The sequence below is a fragment of the Eublepharis macularius genome, chromosome 3 (assembly GCF_028583425.1).
Source record: "Eublepharis macularius isolate TG4126 chromosome 3, MPM_Emac_v1.0, whole genome shotgun sequence".
Lineage (NCBI taxonomy): Eukaryota > Metazoa > Chordata > Lepidosauria > Squamata > Eublepharidae > Eublepharis > Eublepharis macularius.
The window spans coordinates 97897595-97924144 of record NC_072792.1 but is presented as its reverse complement, the minus strand read 5'-3'; positions in this window follow the sequence as shown (position 1 = coordinate 97924144).

Sequence of the window (26550 nt, the reverse complement as noted above, 5' to 3'; positions counted from 1 at the left end):
GAAGTACAAGCAGTAGCTATTGTGAAATCTACCTTACCTCTTTCTCACTTGAAGTTTTATTTGAGTATTGATCAGGGAAGCTCTACAGCCCACCACTTTCACTCTCATCTTGCTTGTGGGTGGCAATCATGGGAGACAAATGGTTGACAGACTGTTTGTTTGCATCTGACCAGCTCAAATGTGTCTGGTTGCAAGGAAAAGACAATTCTACTAGACCCTACAGCGCCCATCCTTCTGCCCCCATGCCTGGTGCTGCAGTGCCTCCAACATAAAAGGCACATGGTGAAAAAGAGGGAAAAATACATTTGAGATTTTGTGCAGAGATTCATTGCTTTGGTATCTGCATGCCTTATGATGATATTACCTTTAGTGGCTGAGTAGTCCAGATCAATCCACACGTGTGTTCTTACACTAATTTATTGATTTTCCCCATCATCCCCAATCCACAGGAAAACTCATTTTAAAAATGACTAAGAGAGGGGTGTTTTAGAGCTTGTTGCAATGTGGTGTTCCTGGCACACAGGGCCCACAATGACAACCCAAAGGAAAAGTAGCAAAATGTCCTGATCAAGGATAAATTTGTGTATAGAGGAGGTGATCTGTCAGTGATCTGTGCTTGAAGGACACTTTAATAACCTGACTTTGGCACTGAGGAATATGTGCTATCTTCTCTGGTGATCCAGAAGGCCGAGTTTGCAACAGTGCAGGTCCAAAAGGAGCTGTAAGCTGCAACACAGAAATGAAACTTACCAATGCATGATTGAACCATGACCTTTTGGTGCAAGCAGCTGCTGCACAGATGTCCAAGGTGAATATTGAGCAGTGATGTCAAGATGATCTGGTAAGGGGTTCATCTCATTTTTAAGTGAGGAGTTTGAGCAAGGCAAGTCTGGATGGCCATGGTATTCACATCAAAGTTCTGAGCATTCTTAGTTTTGATATGACTAGGGCAGGAAGCTGATGTATTCTTCCACCAGGTTATCTGTTGTTGATTGGTTCTAAGGACCAAAAGAGAACAGTATTCTATTTATAAGGACATTCTATTCTTCCCCAGGGATTCTTGTGGTACCTATATACCATTTATGCTTCTGACATTTTTTTCTTGTTGATTAATTCAGTATTCAGGGAGACCCAGTGTGGTGTAGCAGTTAGGATGTTGGACTAGGATTTGGAAAATACAGGTGTGAATACCTATTCTGCCACAGAATCTTGCTGTTGATAACAGAACAAAAATATTTCATACTTCATTCAGCACTAGTGTACTAATAGATCCTCTTCTGTTTCTCCTCTTCAAAAAGCACCTGATTCTCCACTCAGTTCTTTTGGTCTGGCTTGAACTAGAAAGGAGAAATATTGCATTGCCTCTTGAAGTCTGAGTCTCCATTCAACTCTGTGGAAAAATGTTTAGGTATGCTGCACTGGTGAAGAATGGTGGGAATAACCTTGAGCTGTGATGCTTGGGAAGCTCTGGAAGAAGATACATGTCCTTGAGTTTTCTTCAACTGAAGGCCAACCATCTCTAGCATTTTACTTTTGGGCACTGACTTCCTAATCCTGTCTTCACACATGTTCACTAAAAAGACAGTCTTAGAGTTCAGTAATAACCACAAGAGCAATCTGAAACCATGGCACTTCCCCCCTTCTTAGAGTAGTGATATTTGCTTTTTGTATGGTACATTTGTGGATCCCTTTGCATAACTGCTTCTTCTATTTAAAAATAGCCTTGGATGGAATATAGCTGCATTCCTTTCCAGCCAACCCCCAGTCTCTTGACTGGTGCAAAGTTCAATGCACATCTGTATCTTGTTCTGAGAATGCTTGTGCATACAGAACTTTCATTGATAATATTTTATGATGGCAGTGCCAAATTCCAAGCTAAGGCAATATACCGTTCCTTCTTTACTAGTGGTGTTGCTCTGCTTAGGATGGCACTATGAGGCTGGGCAGCCATTATTTAATGGTAGGTAGTCTCTTTATAACACCACATGGGAAATACTTTAATCACTTGGACATTTGCTAACTGTCTTGTTCTTTTTTTAAAAAAATCACAGGAGAAAAAATTTGACAGGTCTACATTTTGACAAATATTGGGACTTTTCTATAATGCAAAGTTCACTGTTCCTAGCAAAGTTTTGTATATAGAGGAAAGAAACAGTAAAGATCTTTATTGGAACTATTATTTCTCAGAAACATGTATATACCACCTCTTTAAAGATCTGCTCAAGGCTGCTCACAAAATAAAAGATAACATCATAAAACATTAAATCATTAAAATTAACAACTATTATAAACACTTAATACAAACTATAGGTAAACAAAAAAAAAGCCAAAACGAAATTAATAAAAAGCCAACTATCCTAACATGAATACCTCATGTTTGTATCAAGCAAGTTTGTTCCAGAGGCACTTTAGATTTAAAAATCAGGTTTGTTGGGAGGCTAAAATCGAGGAGGGAAGGCTGTTAGAGGGACAAAAAACATATTAAATACATGTGTATGTGTGTGTGTGTGTGTGTGTGTGTGTGTGTGTGTGTTATGTGCCGTCAAGTTGCTTCCAACATATAGAGACCCTATGAATGAAAGACCGCCAAAATGTCCTATTATTAATAGACTTGCTCTGCTCTTGCAAACTGGAGAACATGACTTTCTTTACTAAGGGCCAAGCAAGCTAGACATGCAGGTTTTTAAGCTCCCAGCAGCTATTCAGCAGCTTTGGGGAATAGGTGTTAAAAATAAAGGAGAATCTAAAAGGCAGTGGAGTGCCTCCACAGATGAAGAGGGGCTCCTCCCTCCCCCACTCCTGGGTCAAAACTGCTCCACGTGGCATATTCTGTGCACGTAGAACAGTAAAAAAAGGGGGGGGACTCTCTCTTTGTGCTATTGTGACACAGGAAAATGACTTGAGGGAGGAGTTCCTTCTTCCCCAATGGAGGCATTCTGAGGCTGTTTGGGCTCTCTTTTATTTTTAAACTGCCATTTACTTTTTAACTGCTGTATGGCTATAGAAACGTGAGTTGGGTGTGGGGAACTCTTTAAAAACTTGCACATCTAGAGAGACTCTCTGTCAAGGCATCTCATTTTGGGTCCTCCTCTTTTAATCTCTTACCTTGAAAAACCTATGATGAGACAATCCATAAGGACAGAAGATATAGCGCTCAAAGACAGGACACCCTGGTCAGATGGCACTCAATTGGCTACTAAGGCTACTAAATACATAAGAGATATTTTATAATGTTTTTTCATTTTAAAAGATTCAATATAATTTAGTCATAAATATAACTATTTTAGTGCATACATGAATTTTAGTACATATGTATATATATATACACAATATGATATGATACACATGTTTAGGGTTAGTATATCTATGTCCCAGCATTGTTTTTTTCCTATTTTTTAATTTATACATTAATTTGCTTTTCCCTATTACCTTTGCTATCTTGAATATGCTAAGGAAATTGTTGTTGCACATTGTGATGTCATTATAGTCACATATTAATATACAATGAAAATTTTCAGATTTTCAAGTCATGAGGTGGATTTATCAAAAACTGTCAAAAAACTTGAATTCTGACTGAGGTCTTCTAGTCCAGTTAAGAATTCAGCTTTCTGGCTCTTTGTGACATCAGAGTGGTTAATAGAGTACTTTTATCCATTCATGCTGATTTTTATTTAGTTAGATTAACAACCAATCCCCAACCCCAAGAACCTTGGGCAAGCAACAACCTACTTTGCTTACGATATGTTACAGAAACATGTGGGTTTAGTTTTGTGTTGTGCTACTTGCAGAAACAGGAATGAAGTCAGTTTCCAAGTATATTATTTGCAGACAGCCTAAGCAATTGATGAATATTTTAAACAAATCAATGAAGTTGCTTCTAAGCCTGGTGCTTTCCACTCCCTAACCTTTTTTAAAAAAAAGGACTAGTGGCACCAGGGTCGAATCCACATTCACCCATTACCCGCATGTTTATCGGATATCTTCCGTTTGCCTCCAATCCGCGATTTTTTCCTCTTCGTTCACATTCCTGCTTCCAATCTGTCTTTCTTGCACGTCCCTCCGGTCACACAGCCGCTCGAAAACCGCTTTTTTGGGCGGGACCTTTTTTCCCACCCATTTTTTAAAAAATTTTTGAGCGCACTTTTCCGTTTTTTCGATCTTGCCTTATAAAGGAACATCATTGAAGATAATGATGCCTCTCTTTCCCCCACTGACAGCACTGATGGCGCTCTCCCGTTTCTTTTTTGGAAATTTGGAAGCATGTGGGAAGCTTTCGTGGGCATTTCCTATGCAGGACAGTTCAGTGCCTGAATTTTATTGAAGTTTCACTTCCTTGGAGTGTCATTATTTTGATATTTCGTAATTTCGATATTACAGTAATATAAAATAAAAAAAATAAAAAACAGTTAAAAAGGAAGTTTCGCGAGTCCGTTCTGAGGATGGATTCACCCCAAAATGATTTTCCAAACTACCAGATTTGATTCAGAAACAGCATAATCAATAAATCCAATGCTATGAAGTCAAAAACAGTCTTTTGCAGACTACGAAGCACTTGCAAGTTGAATCAGCCAATAGGAACTCTCGGAACAACCGGAGAGACAGGAAGGGGGGTGTTTTTTAAAAAAACCGCGTAAATTGCGCATTGGCCCATTCACGGCCACCGTGAAACTCCCGTTGAAAACCTGTGACCACATATTCGGGAGAAACGCGAATGAAATGCGTCTGTTTAATGAGGTAATGTGACCGGCACTCGGGATTGCGTGGGGAATGTGGGGAACATGCGACTTAGAATGAGTAATGTGGATTCGACCCTGGAGAGCCAGGTTTGATTCTCCACTCCTCCACTTGAAGCCAGCTGAGTGAACTTGGGTCAGTCACAGCCAGAGCTTTTTTTCAGCTGGAATGCGGTGGAACGGAGTTCCAGCACCTCTTGAAAATGGTCACATGGTTGGTGGCCCCACCCCCAGATCTCCAGACAGAGGGGAGTTTAGATTGCCCTCCACACCATGCGGTGCAGAGGACAATCTAAACTCCCCTCTGTCTGGAGATCAGGGGGCGGGGCCACCGGCCATGTGACCATTTTTGCCGAGGGCGATTTAAACTTTTAAAAACTCCCCCCCCTTGTTCCACTGACCCAAAGTGACGTCGTTGTGTGGTCCTGAGTTCCACCACTGAGTTCCACCACCTCTTTTCCCAGAAAAAACGCCCTGGTCACAGCTAAGGTTGACAATCCCCCGCCAGGGGTGGGGAATCCTCCGCTCCCACCCTCCACCCCTGCTTACCTGGCTGGCGGGAGAAAAGGCGGGGGAAACGAACCTCCCGGGGTGTCTCCTGGGCGGCACGACACACTCCCACGCTCCACAGTGGGCCTATTTGAGCCCCAAACTGGCTAAATCAGGCCCATTTGGGGCCTAAATTGGCCTGCTGTGAAGTGCAGGAGCTCACCAGAACCCTCCCAGCAGCGCTCCCGCACTCCACAGCGGGATGAATCAGGCCCATTTGGGGCTGAAATCAGCCCACTGGGAAGCACAGAAGCACTCCACGGCCTGTTGTGCCACCCTGGCAGCACTCCTGTGCCCCACAGGCCAATTTCAGCCTTAAACAGGCCCAGTTCGGCTCATTGCAGAGCGTGGGTGTGCTCCCGGGGGCGGCACGAGGCCTGTGTGATTACATCACTTCCCAGAAGTGATGTCATTGTGCAGCCCAGGAGTGCGCGTGCACAAAGCGCGCACATAAAGACAACTAACAAGGTGAATGCTAGGTCTCCCACCTATCACCTGGAGGGTAAGGGGACCTGGCAACCATAGTCACAGCTCTTTCAGAGCTGTAATAGTTGTGAGGATAATAATAACACACTTTGTGGGCATTAAGTTGTCCTTAAGGGTGGTATATAAATTGAATGTTATTATTATGTTATTATTATCTTCCCAACAGCATGAGATTGCTTCCAGAAGCAATCCACAAGGTGGTGTGTGTATGCACATGCTCAAGAGGGTGTGTGTAGCTGAAGGAGGGCTGAAACAAGAAAAGTGCTCAGATGAAGTACCAGTGGACATTGCTGCAGTTGGGAGGCAAGGATCGGGCAGAGGGAAAAAACAATTTGGCTGGAGGCAGCAGCCTTGTCCTGGGGTGAAGCAAAGAGGGACCCTGGTTCCTAAGCTCCACCGAGGACCGCCAAGGGAAGATGTGGTAGGGGAGAGTGAGGTGGAGCTTGGCCATAGGCCAAGAGCCCCTTGGAAGCCTCACCACCGTTGCTTGTGCAATGAGTGTTTGTAGCTGAAGGAGGGCCAAAACAAGAAAGAGGGATCTTTAGTTTTTAAGAAGGGATGTTTGGCCAAATTTGATCCCACTTGTCACTGATGTGTATTTTTTGTCTAATCCCAAACACAAAATAATGGATTACTGCATTTATTTTTATCAAGTAATCAATCAAGGAGTATGTAATCTTGTTATAAGGTAATATATGCACAGATGCCTGAAATATTGTTGTCCTTAACAGAGCTTCTAATTCACTCCCAAATGCAACAAGTGGAATTTCTTGTTGCAACACAAAAGGCTCATAAACAAAAGAGTCTTTATTTTAGAAAACATTTCCACTGCAGTTAGTAATAAGAAGGTCCATAAAAGGATATAAATTGGCTCTTTCATTACAGAAAAAACAAAATACCCACCCACTTAGTAGCACACATAGTAAAAGTCCAAAGCGAGCAGTTTGTTGGAAGCATTTACAGTTTGGGACAGAAAATTAAAAAAGAGGACAGAAGCAGAGAGAAGGAAAACAGAGGGAAGGACCTTGGAAGTTGTATGTTGTGCAATATAATCACTTCAAAACTATAGAGCTTTATATATTTTATATAAATATTTTTAAAAGAAACAAGGCAGGAGAGATTGGCTTGATGTACAGTTGAAAAGGGGTTAAGTTTCATATGCAAGGGATAGCTAATTCTCTGAACTACAGAAGTCTTCCACATCTATTTTTTGTATTCTTGTTATTCACATGGGAAAATAACTAGGCATTCCAACTACATCGTTTGGCAGAAGCAAAACTGAAATGCTCCAGCCAGAGTTTCGATAAATCAGAACTGAAATTGGCACAGTTACACTGTCAACTCTGGGGTGTTTGCTTGGCTACCCTTTGGAATCCTGTGCTATCATGAGGGAGTGACGTTTAAATCTGGAACTGATGCTGAAAATGCAAGGACTTAAATTCATCCCTAAAAAGAACAAGAGACATTATTTAATAATGTGGCAAATGGATTAATTATATATACTACCCCCGCCCCCATGCATATATCACAATCCACTTTTCAAATTCTCCTCAGTTTCAGAAAAGGTTTGCCATACAGTAGTGGTGACAGTGACAGCTGTATGAGAAACACAAGTCCATAGATCCTTTGAGTACATGGAGAGAGTCACATAGTTCTTTGGATGTGGGTCACTGCCTCCCAGCAAAATTGCATGTTACTTCCCTATCCTGCAACAGTTTCTCCTCTTTGTATTTAAACATTGATTGAATCCTGATCCTGTCACAGGATTTCACTGATCAATTGTGTGTGTGTGAGAGTGAGTGAGTGAGTGAATGAGCGAGAGAGTGAGAGAGAAAGAGATGATAATGGTGATCAAACAGGAAAGAGAGTCTGTGGAATTTTTCTACATGTATAGGCTTTATCTAAAGGGCAAATGTACACCCCAGCTGTTAAAGATGAGCTGAAATAGAAAGAGTAAAATGCCATTAACTCCAAATTGTAGGGTTGAATGTGACCCATATTATAGTTGACAGAGTAAAATGATAGTGTAAAATATGATACATCTGTTGGATTGCAAAAGTGAAATATGTAGTATCATCCTTTAAATTCCACTTCTAGTCTACAACTGTTTCATATGTATTGTTTCCTATTTTGTACAACATTTAAAATGCAGCATCTGCTGATATTGCTCAGCCACTCCCGTCTCTAGTAGAATGTGGAATCTTTCTTTAGAAATTTCAGATTTCAAAATATTTGACTTAGAGCCAAAGATTTTCCTAACTTTACAGAGAATATACTTTATTCATAGTTCCTGGTTCCCCTGCTAGAACTATTTCTCCACAGTTCTGTTGAACAACTTTTCTAAACCACATGGAACAAATCTTGCTAGCATCACATTGCCCAAGCAGGAAGAGGGCACTGACATCATCCCGGAACACACAAATTAGGCTGACTCTTTTTCCTTACATTCATATCAGTGTATGCTAGATTGTTTTCCACCATGGCTTGTATACTACCACACCTTCCTCCAGCCTAAGGAGCCTTCCTCCAAACCACAAAAGTTGGAGGTAGGCTCTTTAGGCCAGAGGAAGGCTTTGGACTTTGCTGAATGGAGTGGTGGCACAGAGACTAGTGAATCAGAGGTTTATATAATGTTGAACGGGAACATGCAACAGAAGTCCAGATATGTACTGAACTGAGTCTACCACAGTGGACTCTCAATAAATCTCTGATCTCTGCCCCTGTGATCATCTAGGGACAACCAGATTCTCTGAAAAGTGTAAAAAATCTTAGAAGGCACAATGAACATTGAATGGACTCCATCCAATATTTTGTACAATCACAACCTGTGGCACCTCGTGTATGAGAAAGCATATACTTTTTAAAAGATACATGAAAACAAAGAGTCTGTATATTCCAAAGCAACTCATTAACAACTAAACTACAAGGCTATATTGAGATTATTCTTCTCTCTAATAATCACTCTTTTACAGGTGATTAGCCCTCTAACTAGAGAGAGGTCAGAAGTTTGTTTATTCCAGATGTCAAGTGAAAACCTTGTATCCCAGCCATATATCACTCAATGTTATCTTTTACAATCTGTATTTAAAATCAGTCTAATCACTCTTGAAATGATTAAACATAAAAGAATCATAATAATACTAAAAACACCAGCATATGTCAATGAAATTAGAAATAATCAATTATGTATGTATGTATGTATGTATGAATGCATGTTATTTATATTCTGCCTTTCTCCCTGAGACTCAAGGCGGATTACATAGTGTGAGATTAGTACAATTAGTGGCAAGGACAAGGGCAGGCATTTCCATACAGTGTCAAGAACTTTTCCATAAACAATGTCATGGGGTAAATGAATACAAGTTTACAAAGATATAGTATTAGCAAGGATCCAGTATGGGGTTGAGGAATTGCTGAAACAGAACATAATCAATTCTAGGACTTACACTGAACAACAAAGCACAGGTAGGATATTTAAAGCAACATAATGGTGAAATCTATGGTTTCTAACTCATTAGCGAAACATTTGGGATCCCTTTCCTACAATACCACCCTCTTAGCTGAGAAAAAAGTCATGTCGTCCTTTATCCTATATATTTTAAATTGAAAAGATAAAATACAATTTCTAAGATTCTTACCAAAGAGCTTCCAGAAAGATAAGATCGTCTCACCACAACCCAAACATGAGAGATTCAGAGGTTTTAGCATGCAGCTACTTTACATGAGCCTTACATAACTGTATTGAAACATCTAATTAGTTTCCTGTGCAGGTATGATGTGTGGCTCCTCTGATCATAGAATGACAATTTTCCAAAGAACAGTTGTGTCAAACTGTGTTCTGCTTGTTCTGATCATTCTAAGATTGTCTCGGCATAAAGCCATTTATTCATAATTTATCTTTCTCAAGGTTGGGACAGTGTGAACATTGTTGAAACAATAAGAAGCAAATGCATTTTTGGAGACTTGAGGACAAAAAGCAAATTCTTCAGAAAACTCTACCATTAAGGTCAGGGTCCATGACACAGGGACATTTGAACTTGCAAGTATTCTTTGTATATAAGCTATGTTCTGGCTTAACACCCCCCTCCCTTCCTGAGTGCCCCCTGCATAACGCATACAGGATAAGCATAGTATTTGCATAAGTGGGCTTTCTGAATGCCTAAATGCATGTAAACCTCTACCTAAAGAAGGGACATGCAGACTCCTTTGCTGGTGAAACTTAATTACTCTAATCTAACTATTTATATACTGGCCAAACAACCATCCGCAAGATACTTTCTTTCAGTGGTCATAGAATAAAGAGGAGCTGCAGATGGAGCTGCTTGCAGTCTTTTCTAATGGATGAGTGAGTACTGACCTGATGCCAACCTATTTCCTCTAACAAGTGACCTGCCATCCCCCATGCTGGCACCAGCGACCCAAAGAGTGCATGCCTGATAATTTGAGACATGCAGAAGGGAAAGAGCATTGAGTTGATGAAAAACTTACTCATCTTCCTAACTTCCCAATGAGCACCTAGGAACCAGCTCTTGTAACTGATATCCATTACTCATGACTATTTCCATGTTAATTTTGTCTTCATGGGCAACTAAGAGGTTATTCAATATCTGCAGAGGCAAGAGATATTCCCTATCTCCACTCCCATGCTAAATAGGCCACCAGTAGTCTGAAAATATAGCAAAATAAAAAAGAGTCCAGTAGCACCTTTAAGACTAACCAATTTTATTGTAGCATAAGCTTTCGAGAATCAAGTTCTCTTCGTCAGATGCATGGTACATAAACTGGTCAAATATAGAAGAGGAGGGGAGGAGAGAGAAGAGAGAAGATGCAGTTGGGGGGGAGAGAGGGAGGGTGCAATCAAAACATTCCTTTGCTAGTAAATGTAAACATCTCCTTTTGGTGTCCTTTTGGGGTCAGTTGGCTTGAGTGAGGCTTCAAGGGAGTTTGCCCTGTTAGTTTGCAGCAGTAAAATAGCTAGACCATCCAATTCCTATGTAGTATAAGCCTTCGATAACCACAGCTCTTCCCATCAGATGCATCTGACAAAGAGAACTGTGGTCCCCGAAAGCCCACGCCAGGCGCCACTGGGCTCCCCCAGACCCCGCCTCTGTAAAGGAAATCTGTTACCTGTGATAATGTGATAACCATTCATAGTCCCTATTCAGTCCCAGCTTGACAGAGTCAAATTTGCATATGAATTCCAATTCAGCAGCCTCCCGTTGGATTTTGTTTTTGAAAGGTTTCTGTTGAACTACAGCGACCTTTACGTCTTTGATGGAATGTCCTGGTAGATTGAAGTGTTCTCCCACTGGTTTCTGGACGCTTCCATTTCTAATGTCAGATTTGTGTCCATTTATTCTTTTGTGTAGAGGTTGGCTGGTTTGTCCAATGTACAGAGCAGAAGGACATTGTTGGCACATGAGGGCATATATCAGATTGGAGGATGAGCAGCTGTAAGAGCCAGAGACAGTGTAGTTGATGCCATTGGGTCCTGTAATTGTATTCCCTGGGTAGATATAGGGGCAGAGCTGGCATCTGGGTCTGTTGCAGGGCCTGGTACCTCAGCTGATGACTCTGCTGGCCGATTCATGATTGTGGGTGAGAAGTCGTTTAAGGTTGGGGGGCTGTCTGTAGGCAAGGAAAGGTCTTCCACCCAGGGCTTCTGAGAGAGAGGTATCATTTTCCAGGATGGGTTGTAGCTCACTGATGATACGTTGGATGGGTTTGAGCTGGGAGCTATAGGTGACAACCAGTGGTGTTCTGTTGTTAGTTCCTTTAGGTTTGTCCTGGAGCAGACTGTTTCTGGGTACTAGTCTGGCCCTGTTGATTTGTTTCTTCACTTCATTTTGTGGGTACTGTAGTCTCAAAAATGCTTGTTGTAAATCTCTTAAGTGTGAGTCTCGGTCGAGAGCATTGGAGCAGATACGGTTATAACGTAAGGCTTGGCTGTAGACAATAGACTGAGTGGTATGTTTAGGGTGGTAGCTGGAGGCATATAGATATGAGTATCGGTCTGTTGGTTTCCGGTATAAGGTGGTATTTATTCGTCCATTATGTAGTTGTACAGTGGTGTCCAGGAAGTGTACCTGTTGTGTAGAGTGGTCCAGGCTTAGGTTGATAGTAGGGTGAAAGTTATTGAAGTCCTGATGAAATCTCTCAAGAGCTTCCTTCCCATGGGTCCAAATGATGAAGATGTCATCCAGGAATCTTAAGTATAGTAGTGGTTCCAGTGGATGGGAGCTGAGGAAGCATTGCTCCAAGTCCGCCATGAATATGTTAGCATATTGTGGTGCCATGTGTGTGCCCATGGCTGTGCCATTAACCTGTAGATATAAGTTGTCACCAAATTTGAAGTAATTGTGAGTGAGTACGAAGTGACAAAGTTCAGTGGCGAGGTGTGCTGTGGTTTTGTCCGGGATAATATTCCGTATGGCTTGCAGTCCATCTGCATGTGGGATATTGGTGTGCAGGGCCTCCACATCCATGGTTGCTAGGATGGTGTCATCTGGTAGGTTGTCAATGGACTGTATTTTCCTGAGGAAGTCAGTGGTGTCCTGTAAATAGCTGGGTGTGCTGGTGGCATAGGGCCTGAGGATAGAGTCCATGTATCCCGAGACTCCTACTGTGATAGTGCATATTCCTGAAACAATGGGGCGTCCCAGGTTACCTGGTTTGTGGATTTGGGGTAGTAGGTAGAATCTTCCTGGTCGTGGTTCCTGGGGTGTGTCCGTATGGATGCATTCTTGTATGTCCATGGGGAGTGTTTTTAATATTTTATTGAGTTCCCTTTTGTATTGCTCTGTGGGGTCAGAAGGTAGTATTTTATAGAATGTTGTGTTGGAGAGTTGTCTTTCTGCTTCTTGTATGTAGTTATGTTTGTCCATGATGACAACTGCTCCGCCTTTGTCAGCTTCCTTGATTATGATGCCAGAATTATTTTGGAGGCTGTTTATGGCCTCTCTTTCTCCACGGCTGAGGTTCTGCTTTAGGTGTTGTTGTTTGTCAATTATCTCAGCCTGAGTACGTCTACGGAAGCATTCAATGTAAAAGTCCAATGAGGAGTTGCGGCCCTCAGGGGGTATCCATGTAGAATTCTTTTTTCTGGAGTTTTGTAACAATGATTGTGTATTGCTGGGTTGGGGGGGGGGCGATTGCTGCTGCGATGGTGTCTGTTCAGTGCTTTGGTCATGTCATCTGAAAATATAGGCTTTGCCCAAATATATGTAGGATCTCACCATGCATTAAACTGAAGAGGAAGCACAGCCAATCCATTTCCATCTCATTAGGATCAATCTCAAACTTTCTTCTGCCGTTTCCCTTGGTAAGAGTTCTGTCTCTGTGTTACTAGGCATTGACAGTTCACACTGATGTTCCTGTGAGTTTGCTCTGGAGCATCCATTCTTTATTTATCCTTCCATTCTTGTCCTTGCAAAAAGTTTGTTCCTCACACAAAAACACCAAAAAAACTGAGTCACATGGAGTGTTCAGATGAGGGCCTGCGTGGGAGTATTGTTTCAACAAAGGAACTGTAACCCTTCTCCTGGCTATCTATGCATGCCTCCTACCCACTGAACTATGGATTTGGCTGACTATTCTGAGTGTAATGCCAGTTCTTCCTTCTCTGTGTGCCCCTGGCGTTTCCCCCTGGATATAAGGTGATTGTTAGTAAGCTGCCTGTGCTTGTAGTAGTAGAGAATTTGAGCCCCTGCCTGCAGGTGTGTTGTGGCTGCAGGCATTAAGTGTTGCATTACTAACTACTGAGATGGTGTTATCTCTTGTATAATAATAAAAATACCTACCCATATATACTACTCTTGAAGACATATGAGTGCCCCACTCATAGAAGTTAACCAAATCAGTATTGTCCATGATACAGCTGGGAAGCTGGGGCTAAGAGGAATAGCTTACCCAAGGCTACCTACTGAGCTCATGGCAGTAATGGGATTCAAACCAGCAGAGTGCTGATTCACAGTCCAACTACTTAACCAGTATGCTATAGCATCTCTCATCTACTAGAAAAGGCACAATGAACTCCTTTTGTATAGTACACTTGTTCCTTGGGTATGGGAGAGGGTATGGAATGGACTTAGACCATAATGGTATTCCTGCCATTGCCATGTGTTGACTGATGCATATGTTAGCAGATGGGGAATTTTAGGGAGTTCAGATGGGTGGGTAATGCTGTGGAAGTGTGGAAGTGACCATAGTTGTTTGTATGACTGCATCTAAGTGTTGGACATTATGTCATCCTTGCACTTCAGCACTCATTCACAACTGGATTGTCTCTTTTCTGCTGCTGATATTGTGCTTTCGATATTGCTGCTTTGACAGCATAGGGTATCAATTAATTACGCCAGTACAATGACAGCTATCTTTGCTGAACCATGGGATTGTCCTGCTTGTCTGTATATTTATAGCCCAATGTACCACATTCACTTGGCTTGAATATGTAAGAAGCAAAGGAAAATTCCACTGCTAGCTGCTTGCTCACCTTACTGCTTGAGAGAGCTGTTCTCTTATAGAGTGTCAAATTACAGAGCACAGACAGCAGGAAGGGCAACAGGAAAGGCAGCTAATGTTAATTTCTTAATCCACTAAGAGAAGCCTGATTTTTTAAAAAAATCTGAGACAAATTCTATCTTTCTGGAGAACTTCAAATGCCATTTTCAGGTATGGGTCATACTTTTTTCTTGCGTGTAAGCAGTTATAAGTGAGGTCATGATGAAGTGATTAAATATTCTGCATATGGGAACTGTTTGTGCCTTTCAGTAAGCTATAAACTGTGCATCTAAAAAAACGTAACGACCTAACAGTAATATTGCCAAAGAAAACATTTTGATACTTTAGGAAAACCACCTACTTTAGGAAAATACCTGTTTTACTGGGAGCCAAAAGCCCTATGCAGATGGTTAAAATAAACAGCTAAGTATGTGTATAAGGGTAATGGTCAGGAATCAGTATAGCACCAGCTGCTCTACCTTCCATGCATTGAATGTAACCTCTTCTTAGATAACTATGTATGTAAACATGTATTGTGTGACATGAATCTTAAGTCACTTAAACTCACTGAGTCAGCAGGTTATCCTTGAAAGAGAGTCAGTTTGGTGTAGTGGTTAAGAGTGCTGGGACTCTAATCTGGAGAGACAGATTTGATTCCCCACTCCTCGAAGACAGCTGGGTGACCTTGGGTCAGTCACAGCTGTCTCAGAGCTCTCTCAGCCCCACCCACCTCACAAGGTGATTGTTGTGGGGATAATAATAACATACTTTGTAAACTGCTCTGAGTGGGTGTTGTTATATAAATCAAATGTTGTTGCTGTTGTTATGTGGTGGCTGTGCCCTGCAAATGCTACCTCATGCTTGTATGATCTTGGAAAATGCAGATTTGAGAGTGTGCATATTGGTACAAAAATACTGTGTAGTTTTACCATAAAACAGCGGGTCCAGATGTTTAGATAAAAGGCACCTAGAGGGCAGTGCTTCATTAGCCCTCAGTAATAGCATTACATAGTGAAATCTCACTGGCTTCATGTGATTCTGATATTCACTACACAATCCCTCATTGATTGGAATCACATAGTGAAGGAGAAGGAAGCCCTATTCAAGTTTTAAAAACAAAGATGCCAGAGTATTTGTTGTTCTGAGAAACAAGGACTGCAAAAAAAGAGAATAGAAATATGAATGTCATCAAAAGTCCGGGGGGGGGGGAACTGTTTTGCCCCATTTGAAAATGTGCTTTTAACCTTGAAATTGTTTGCCAGCAAACATTTGTTATAGTGCACTGTCCCTATACAGGAAAAAGTTCTTTGGGTAACAGACAATTACTGAATAAACTGCTTAAAATGTGCGTCTTTCTTCTTTTATCTAGGATTTCAAAGATATGGGATAGTCAAATAAATGTTCTTAATTTCTATATATTTTGAAAATCTTCTGTAAATTCCCATTCAGATGGAGAGACAGATCTTATGAATGAAGAAAGGGGTATCTGCCTCTTTTTTTCCATAGCAACGTCCGTTTCAACACAGCCCATCATTCCCACCCTTTTTCCGCTATAGATGTGTATTTTGCTGAGTCACGCTGACAACTCATCCTCCACACATACTCCCCAAAAGCGCTTACCTTGCACTGTGAGGTTGCGGGACAGCCTCCAAACAGTCCCTAACAAAAGTGGTTTTGGAGGGGAGGTCGGCACTTTTGTCATTGTAGCCTGAAATCGCCTGTCTCCATTTCAAATTTTATTTTTTACTTGGCACATGCACAATTGCATTCAACTCGTTTTGCAAGGCGGCTTCCGCAGCTGAACTAAAATGGAAAGAGCTTTGGGTGAGGAGATGGGCAGATTCTTCAGATCACTTTAAGTGCTCATATGCCAAAGAACGGAAAAAAGCTGCTCTGTCAACTCACAGCAGAGAAAAAAACTAGAGAAAATGCATTCCGAGTAAACACGCAGAAAAGGTGGTAACGAATCAGCATGCATGTGTTTTGCAAACGTAGACAGGAGGAAGCCTGAGGCAAAGCCACTAGAGATCTGTGGGTGGGCTGTGCCTCTAAGGATATGTGGAAACGGCCAGTATATTTATCTCACACACACACTGAGGTGTGAATGACAATCGGCCTCTCATCTCAATGATTGCCTAGTACATTGGGGCATTCTCACATAGCATAGCTTGCCATGCCCACATCTCTAGACTGAGGCCATAAAGACTGGTCGTGGTGAATCTGTGGCATGTTGCCAAGTAGGCCCCCTCCCCTGCTTTAAGGCCTGCCATGAACTGTGTTAAAGTTTCCTGCATTACTGTTTCATTGCTGCACAAAGATTGCTTTGCACGTGTGTGTGTGTGTTAATACACGTGTCAGTTTCCTGCCTGCGTGTCAATTACCTTGCTGCTGCAATAGACTGTGCAGTTCCCTGACTCCATGTTTGGATAACTGCACAAAGGACTCTATTTCTGGGCAGCCCTGCCCTGACTTGTATCTGGACTTCCTAGTGTATGTTTGGACTGTGTTACAAGTGTGCCCCGTGCCTGCACTGCCATCTGCCACGGACCGTGCCTGTTCCCTGCTTTGGACTGTGTTTTAAAGTGTTGTTCCCCCTGCCTCCATGGAAGCCTGCCTCATATGGACCCAAACCGCTGCTAGCAGCCGGGCGCCTGCCGGGGAAACCTCCAGCGAGCCTGGCTAGGCGCTCCCTGGTCAGTTCCCGCCTGGAGTCTCCCGCGGGTCGGTCCCCAAGCTTGCCCTCGCTACCGGGCAGCCTGCTATCCAGCCCAGCTATGCCCAGCCGGCATCCATGTTCTTAGGCAACCAGAAGACCCAGAGGAAAAGACTGCTTTGGGAAGCCATTTCGGCGAAGCGGGCACACCACATCCGCAGCGAGAGTACCTCGCCCCGCTCTGCATATCTTAGGAGCCGCCCAGGAGAAGAACTAAGTGCCGACCATCCCAAGCACTTAGAGAATGCATCTCAAAGAAACCTCCGCATTCCAGAGCTGATGACATCAGGACAAGCCCTGTCCACTGGAACATCCTTTCAGCCCACTTGGATTTTCCCCTCCCTCTTTTGTCCCCTCTTCCTGAGGTGTCACTTATCACAATCTGATTATTAAAGTGGCCCATCCAAGCCATTCAGTAGCCCATTAGAACCTTTGTTTTAATCTGTGAGAACCACCAAGTACAGCACCAGCCCCAGGGTACGTTTTGGGGTATTTAAGCTGGTCTCTCAGACCGTATGGTGCGCGTGCCATCCTATCCAGAACCCCTCGCTGTCCATCTGTGGTCCCAGTGCTGGCATTGGGCCACCCTCGCTGCTGTGTCTCTGCTTTGCTCCAGGATTGTGAGTATTTCCCTTATCATCGTTGGGAACCTGCTAATGCGAAAGTCTCTACATTTCCTACTCTGTATTTCTTAGGTCTTGTATGTTCTTTGTATGCTTGTGCAAGTTTAGGCTTACGCCACACTAAATACACGTGTTTGGAACCTTATTTGTAGTCTGCCTCTTTTTCACTTGAGTGTCTGGGATCGGGACCTCCGTAGACATAGGTTAAGATCCGCGCTAATTTTAAGTTACAGACTGCTACAGCTAATTCCCCATTATAATAAAGAGCAGTTCTGGTAACAGTTTACTGGTGGAGAATGCGGGCATAACCCAGTTCGTGTGAATACACGTGAGTCGACACGCGTGTCTTCAGCGAACTGACTTAGAGGAAAATTTTCCAGACCTCAGTGTAAAGAGCGCAATTTAGCTCAGGGAATTAAAAGTGTGAGTGTGTGTGGCTCTAGCGAGCATTTCTATCTTGTGGGTTGGCTTTTCCCCATTTCCTCCTTCAGCCAGCTTTGGACTACTTGCCTTTTGTGGTGCACCGCGAGGCCCTCCAGCCGTTATAACCGGTGTACTGTGGGTGAGGACCTCTGAACTGGTGAAGTTCCTGGCCACCTTCCGGGCCGCCTAAACGCGTCTATGTGGGTGGGATCCCAGAAGTAGGCTCTAGATATATACGCATATATACATCCTGAAGCAGCACATATAAAATTCTTTTCCGCCCTCCCCCGTCTCTCCTAAGTCCGTCCAAACCCCGTTCCTGCCAGCACTTAGGCTTCAATCCCCGCTCCGGAGGAAACATGAAGGGATCGATAGTCCGTTCACTTTAGTTAGCTTTGGGAATCTAAAGCCAGGTTCCTGAAGCCCCGCGGCAGCTGGCCGCACCGTGCTTGCGAGTTTTAAGTTAGACTCTTGGGCGCCTTTCCGCTTGCGAGTTTTAAGTCAGACTCGTGGGCGCACCTCGCTTGGGAGTCAGTGGGACTCTTGGGCACTTTTGCTCGGGAGTTGTTTGAACTCTTGAGCGCACCTCGCTTGGGAGTACAGTAAGCTTTACTCCTGGGCCCTTTTGCTTGGGGACTTGCAGAGGCAGTCCTTGAGCGCTTTAGTCTTTTGGTCTTGGCTTGGAGACAGTTTAACCGTTTGTCTCTGGGCACGAGGCCTGGGGACTTTTGAGTACAGTTCTTGGGCAGAGAGCTTGAGAGCATTGTTGGCTTCTGAGCAGAGGCTTGGGAGCATTTCTGGTTGCCTGAGCATAGGCTTGGGAGACCCCCTTAGTTGTAGTTTCCGAGCAGAGGCTTGGGAACACTTTCTGGTTTTCTGAGCGCATAGGCTTGGGAGACCCCTGAGCTTTGGTTTTCCGAGTATAGGCTTGGGAGACCCCTGAGCTTTGGCTTCTGAGCAGAGGCTTGGAAGCACTGAGCGTTTTGGTTCTTGGGCTTAGAGAGCTTGAGAACACCTTCTGAGCCAGTAAATTTTTCCTGGTCCCGTGGCTTGTGGGCAAGCTTGAAACGGGAATAGGAATTTTCCCTTCTCCCCCGGTGGAGAAGAACCGAGAGTAGGACCCTTAAAAATACCCTTGGAAACCTAAAAGTAGGACCCTTAAAAATACCCTTGGTAAAAACCTGTGTAGTACCCAGTTTAAAAATCCTTGAGGACCGAAGGGAAGGATAAACCTCCCAAAGGGACATAGAGAGGAAAAGTTGTTAAAACCCCTGAGTAGTTTTGAATAAAAATGAAAAATGTACCGGGCAAACCCCACCGTGCCCCGCCTGGAGAAGTGGCTAGTTAAGAAGGGAGACTGCCCTTGGGAAGCCAGTTCCTTCAAGGGACCCGACCCGCTCCAGATAGTCAGAAGCGCCTTCCAAGATTTTTGTGAAAAGGAGAAACCTAGGTCAAGTAAGAAGGACAGATACGGAGCCTGGGCACTTTTCACCGCCCTACAGGACAGCGTGTCCCTAATTAGTAAGTTACAAACCGCGCAGGAGGAGCTAGAGGAAAGGTCAGAGCGAGAGCAGGACGCCTTGTGTCTAGAAATCCAGACTCTCAGGACCAAGCTAACCGAACAGGAAAAAGAGTAGAGAAGAGCAGTTGAGTGGCGCGCCGAACGCGTCAATTTCATATTAGAGAAGCAAGGACTAACCACTGCCCTCCAGGACGCTCAGCACAAGGCTGAAGCAGCCACCGCTCGTGCCGATATGGCTGAGCACGCACTAACTGAGGGACAAGAGGAGATTACTAAGCTCACCCATGCTGCCCGGTTCATGGCGGACCACAACCAGTCTAAAACCGCAGCCGTGGACCATTCAGCTTGTAAGAGGGAGCTAGAGGCCCTGAAGCGACACTTGGGGATGCAACAGGCCGTAATTTCCGCCAGACCCTCCCTTCTCGAGTCCCCCGATAGCTGCAGTCCGGGAACGCCCGAGCCCCAACAACCCCTTTAGAGAAAGGGCCACTTTCACCGACCAGGGCGCAGGATCAGAATAGGGTCGCCCCGAGTCCCAGTCTCCTTCCGTGGGCATAGTTGCCAAACTAAAGCCGGACACATGGGGGAGACCGACAGTAAAGGCAGGGATCGGGACTCCCGGGGAAAAGAAGAAGCCTGCCACCCTCCTCATAGATACCGGAGCTTCGCTTAATATACTCCGGCCCACCTTAGTTACAAAGGGAACTCAGACCTCTACCACCATGCAGCTCGCCGGTTTTGGAGGCGGCATGCAGGAATCCCCGGTCTGGCAGGATATCCCTCTCTCCGTTGGGAACCTGGCCACCCGGATTTCGGCATGCGCAAACCGGGGAGAAGATGATGGACTTTTGGGTATGCCATTTTTCCGAGCCGAGGGACTGACCATTGACCTAGCAAATGGGCTCCTGTGGCGCATCCCAGGAGGCCCAGACTTTTTCAATGCAGTCCATCGATGTGCAGCCCTTAAGGCCCCTCTGCCTCTCGCCCCCATCACAGGAGACCCCTGGGTTCAGGACTTTCCCGAAGTTTGGGTGACAGATAAAGCCGAGTGTGGGATAGTGAAGGGCGCCTGCGTCCTGATTGAAGGAAAGGACCCCCCTCCCCAAAGACAGTACAAGTACCCAGCGGAAGCTGAAGCAGGGATAGCCAAGACTATAGAAGGACTCCTTGAGTGGGACATCATACTCCCGATGCAGTCCATCTGCAACGCCCCATTGTGGCCAGTTCTAAAAGCAGATGGAGTGACCTGGAGAATGACGGTCGACTTCCGTGCCCTGAATGCAACCACCCCTCCCGTTGCCCCAGTTGTGGCTAAGTACAACGAGATCCTGACGGCCATTGCCGCTGGGTCCCGGTTCTACTCGGTCATAGACCTGGCCAACGCTTTCCACTCCATCCGGTTACATGAGTCTTGCTGGTACAAGTTCGCGTTCACTTTCTGCGGCCAGCAATACGCATTCAAGCGGACACCCCAGGGATTCCACTCCAGCCCCAGTATTTGTCATGCCCATGTAGTTCAGATGTGGGAACGCCTCCAACCTTCCTCGAGGCCCCACGTACTGAGCTACGTGGATGACATTTTAGTCCACGCCCCTACGGAAGAATTAGCCCGCCAGATCACCAGGGAAGTCCTGGAACTCCTCCGCGAGACTGGGTTCAAGGCAAGCAGGGAAAAGGCTCAATTGGTTCAGACCAGCGTCAAGTACCTGGGTCTGACCCTGGGACCCGAGGGACGCACCCCGGATGCCCAGCGAAGCGCAGCCTAGCCGCAGCCCCGGCCCTAGCCCATCCAGATGTTACCCAGCCATTCTTTATTCAGTTAGCCGTGTCAGACAAGAGCATAGGAGCCACGCTCACCCAGCAGCAAGCTGGAACTGCAAGAGTAGTAGCCTATGCCTCTCGAAATTTAACTCCGGTCGAGACCAAGTTCAGCCCATGCGAAAAGACTTGCCTTGCTCTAGTTTGGAGTCTGACCCACTGGGAATTTATCATAGGAGGCTCACGCACAATAGTTCAAACCACTCACACGCCCCTCAAATATATTATGTCTGGCAAAATACAAGATGGACAAGTATCAAACGCCCGCATAGCACAATGGACCCTGGCATTGGTTAACTGCGGAGTAGAATTTAAAAAGGAAACCACTGAGCCACCAGCCCCCTATGGCCTGTGAGTAACCGGGACCGAGCACGAGTGCCCCCTGTACCCGCCACCGCAGGTTGTTTGGCCAGTCACTTGGGGAGTCCCGCTAGAGGAAGCCCGACTGAACGGCTTCACATGCTGGTTCTGCGACGGCTCCTCCTTTCACGTTGGAGGCTCCCCACGGACAGGCTACGGCGCCGTGCGAGTGAGCGACGCATGCACTCTAAAGGGTCCAGCCCGCCCCCATTCCAGCCAAGCGGCTGAGGTGCAAGCGCTTCTGGCAGTGCTTGAGTTTGAGCCCCCAGAAAGCCCACTTGCCATTTACACAGACTCGGATTGGACGGCCAAAGCCGCCACGGTCTGGCTCCCGGTGTGGCAGAATCAGGGGTGGAGAGCCAGTGATGGGAAACCCGTAGCCCACCTACAGCTATGGCAGCAAGTAGCCGCGCTCCTTCAGTCCCGCACAGGCCCAACACAGGTTACCCATGTTAAAGGACACCAAAAGACAAACTCAGAGACCGCTTATTGGAATGACCAGGCAGACCTCGCAGCCAAGGCGGCCGCCACGGAGAATGCTCCCTTACCAGAACCAGCCACCGATTGTCCCCTCCACCCTGTCACCACCCGGGCACAAGCCCGCAGCCAGGCTCAGGGAATCGCAGGAACACTAGACCTAGCACAACTGCAGATATCTGACCCAGAAGTAGCTGACCTCCTAGCCGCAGGAAGAGATCAGACAGGAAGACTAATGATCCGAGAAGAGGAAGGCATAGTTTGGGCAGTAGATGCAGCCGGTGAACGCCACTGGGTAGTGCCACTGGAAGTCAGGGCCGACCTGATTCACTTTGTCCACGAGCAGGGACACCGAGGCAAGGATCTGACTCTGGAGAGGGTCAAAGAGGTTGGTTGGTGGCCTAGCATGCGTACCGAAGTAGCACAATGGGTGGACAACTGTCTGTCTTGTGCTATGGTCAATGCAGACCCAACTGGACCTAGAGCTCCCCTCCAGCATCAGAGAATTGATGGACCCTGGGCTCGTATACAGATTGACTTTATCGGTCCCCTTCCTCCCACTCCCTGCGGCAATCGCTACTGTCTCACTGTCATAGATCCCTTTAGTAAATGGGTCGAGGCATTCCCGTGTAAGCATAACACTGCAGCCACCACGGCCAAGCTACTGTTCAATAATGTATTTTCGAGATGGGGCACTGTGCGAGTCATGGATTCCGATTTGGGCTCACACTTCATTGGAGAAGTAACCCAGGAACTTTGCAAGGCATTAGGCATCCAACAACGCTTTCACATAGCCGGCCATCCCCAGGCTTCCGGCGCCATAGAAAGAACCAACCGGACCCTCAAGGAGGCTCTCCGCAAGATGGTTCGCTCCTCCGGGAGAGACTGGGATGAAAAACTCCCCATAATTCTAATGGCCATCAGAGGCACCACCGCAGTTCACGGACTCACGCCCCATATGGTCATGACAGGACGGTAAATGCAGCTCCCAGAAGCCTTCTGGCTAGACACGCAGCTCCCTTCTGATATGCAACCCGTAGTAATTAATGACGCCTGGGTTCAGGACCTCATCTCATCCATACACGCCGTCCACATGCAAGTGGCCCAGAAGTTAGGCACAGCTCAGAAGGATATGGACCGCAAACTAGGATGGGTCAGGAACCCCAGGCAGTGGGAGGAAGGACAGCTCGTTTTATATAGGAAGTTCTCACAGAAGGCACACTCACTAGCCGCCAAATGGCAAGGCCCCGTCCCAATCACGAAAAGAGTCTCTCCAGCCGTCTATCAGGTAGCCATCCAGAGGAAGACAGGAGGCACTTGGCTAAAATACTTCCACGCCTCTCAGTTAAAGGAATGGAAAGGGAAGCCGCTCCAAACCGCCCCGCCTGTGTATGACCCTGGGGGAACAGCCGCCAGCCCAGCCCCCCTCTGCCCAGTGATTCGCCAGATATCCCTTCACCCTGGGCCAGAGATACCCTGTGTCCCCTTAGACCAGACCTTTATAGCTTTAGTATAAAAGAAACAGCAGAATATGTAGATGTAGATGTGAATGTCAAAAGTTTTTCCAGTTCTATTCTTTAACTTTATTAGGCGGGCCCCACAGTTGGGACCCTAGGGGGAAACACGGCAACCAAAGCCAAATAGGACCACCACCGAGAGTGATTCTTAATTGGATTGTAAGCCGCATGTTCGGAAAAAAATTGCACAGGCAAAAGAGATTTGCTGTGTGTGAAAGTGTTTGGAGAGGCTTTAGCCCAGAGGTGAATACATTCTTTCTAACATAGTGGAACCACCAAAAAAGGTGATCCCTGTATTCGAAAATATATCACCCGCCGTGCTGGTGAAGATCCTGCATCTACGTAGATTCGGGGTCTCACCTGCCAGACCCACGCTTTCGCATGATGGTCGGCTTTGGCTTTGAGGGCCGTGCCTCCCCTGAAGGAAACCCCCGTCCAGCCCGTCAACCCCCTCTTTTACTAATGTTCATATTCGTCATGGTGAGTTGCTATACGGCGCCACCAGTTAGTACGCTTTAGTGCAAAGGTAAAAGACCCGCCGGTATTTTGTAAATATGTGCCCTCTGGAATATGTTATTGAGGTGCGTTCGCTACGCACAAGGAGCAGCGTGCCTCATTTACATAGCCAGGATCCCCCGCGCCAAGATGACCCCCGAATAACCCAGACCCAGTGGTGCCGGCAGATCTCGGCCGCCTCCGCCGCTTTTCGATAAACGCTGCCGAGCACCTTCGGCTCCACTTCGGCCCTTTCCGCCAGCAGCCGCCCGCCCCACGTAATCTTTTCCCTTGCCCGTACCGTATAAGGGAAAAGAAGGGGGGGAGACATGTTGAAGTTATAATGAAGCCCTGCCAGGCCTTCCAAGTGAGGGCAACCTGAAAGTAACCCACGCCCGTGTGCTTTTGCTTTGTGTGTTTCTTTCTTTTAACATGAAATTGGGGCCTCCCGAGGGAGTCCCTCCAAAAATTGATCCTAGGAAAAAAATGGTCCGCTGAAATACATACATGAGGTCCTGCAAAAAAGCAGAGGGAAAAAGGCAAAGCAAAAGCAAACCATCATAAAACATACCTTCAACCCTAACCACCCCTACTTAAAAATTATTTTAGAAAAATAGAACGAAGGTCTCCTTTTGCAGCAACCCTTATAGTTAATGGAAACCCCTCTCTAGTTTTTTCTTTTAAAACGGCAAGGCCAGGCCGAGCCGGACCGATAGCTCTCAGCCCGCAAAATAAAAGCAGCCCGCCACCGAGCCAGGGGCACCCGAAGGCCACATAGTCCAAGCACCCAGGGACCCCTGGGGCGAGTTTGCATAATCCCGCCTAACGCACAGCCAACCCTTGCTCGACGTAAAGACGTTTCCCCTCGGAAATATACACGCTTTAGAAAGAAACCTTCGTACAGGAGTTCCCCAGAGCAACAAGCTGGAAGGCTCGCTTAGTGCCCCTGGGACTTCTCGTTCGAACCCCGCTTAACACACAGTGCTGGCAGAAATACGCCCTCCTTTTTCCCTGCTTCACTTCATTTATTTTGCTGCAACAAACTCAGGGAACCTGTACTTATATCCGCAGGTCTCCCCAGGATATTTTCACCACAAAAGGAAAAGGAAGGCCAGGAGATGAGGCACCTGGCTACTCTGTGTTTGCTCGTGCTGGCAGGCACCCTAACAGAGGGACGCCCGTCCAAATTAATGCCCTACCCCCACTGGAGATGTATCAATACCCTAGCAGGGAATGAAATGATGGTCTGCAAGGTTGTGCAGCAGAGCAATATGACCACCCCCACGGATCGCACAAACTTCCGCAGTTGCGAAGAGCAGTGGATCCGACCCCCAGAGCTCGTTATTTTATGTGTGGGAGTAAAAACTCTGTCCCAAGAATTAGTGCTACTCGCCTACGGATACAGTTTCACCACTCGCTCCGATTCCTTGTATGTTCCTTCCCCGTATAAGGCCAGCCCCCACCGCAGTCCCGGTGGTAGACAAATATACCACCCCTGCCAATTTCGAAACCTCACCATTTGTCACTGAGGCTTTCGGACCATACTGTGAAGTTATTCTTAGTGTCGGCCGCAGTATGGAAGGCAGGAGACCCCTTTAGAATGACCATCCTACTAGGCACTACTGCCACTGAAACTGCATCAGTCACTGTCACGCCCCCATCAGGTGCAGTTCTCTCCTTTGCTATAGAACGCTGGGAGAACTTGACCTGGATTGTAAAAGAGGAAGACCTAGCCAAACATGGCCCACCCGATTGGATACTGGTTCAACAGACACCCGAATGCCAAACCAAGCCCCTAGTAGAGAAATTTCACCGGCTTGGGCTGCTCTTTGTAAATTTGACTCATGAACCAGGCAATTATTCCCTGCTGATCCGGACCCAGGAGACCCACACCATCCAAATTGACCCTTTGATTGCTAGCAATGAACAATTAAGCCAAGGCGGCACGCATATAGTGGGCTCCCATGTTTTGAAAACTGACATTCGAGAGAGAGTTCTAGTCCGCCCGCAAATGTCTTTAAAAGAGATCCGCATAGACTTAGCTGAGCTAAATGTAACCCAGAGGCTGCCGCAGTGTGCTCCCTATCTGGAGGCCGGTAGCAAGGGTTGGAATGCATGGCTACAACTGTGGATCGATCCCTCCCCCTCTCTCTCGCGTGCCAGACGAAGCATTGCCGACTGGACTGCTCCTGCAGCCGGAGGCTTAGCAATCATGGATTCGGTCAACATTGAGACTCTCGCTAATAAGTTTGCCCATGTCACGACTAGCATCTCCGACTTAGGTAAACCGGTGGTGAAGTCCCTAAATTCCATTTCGAATGGGCAACACGAGATC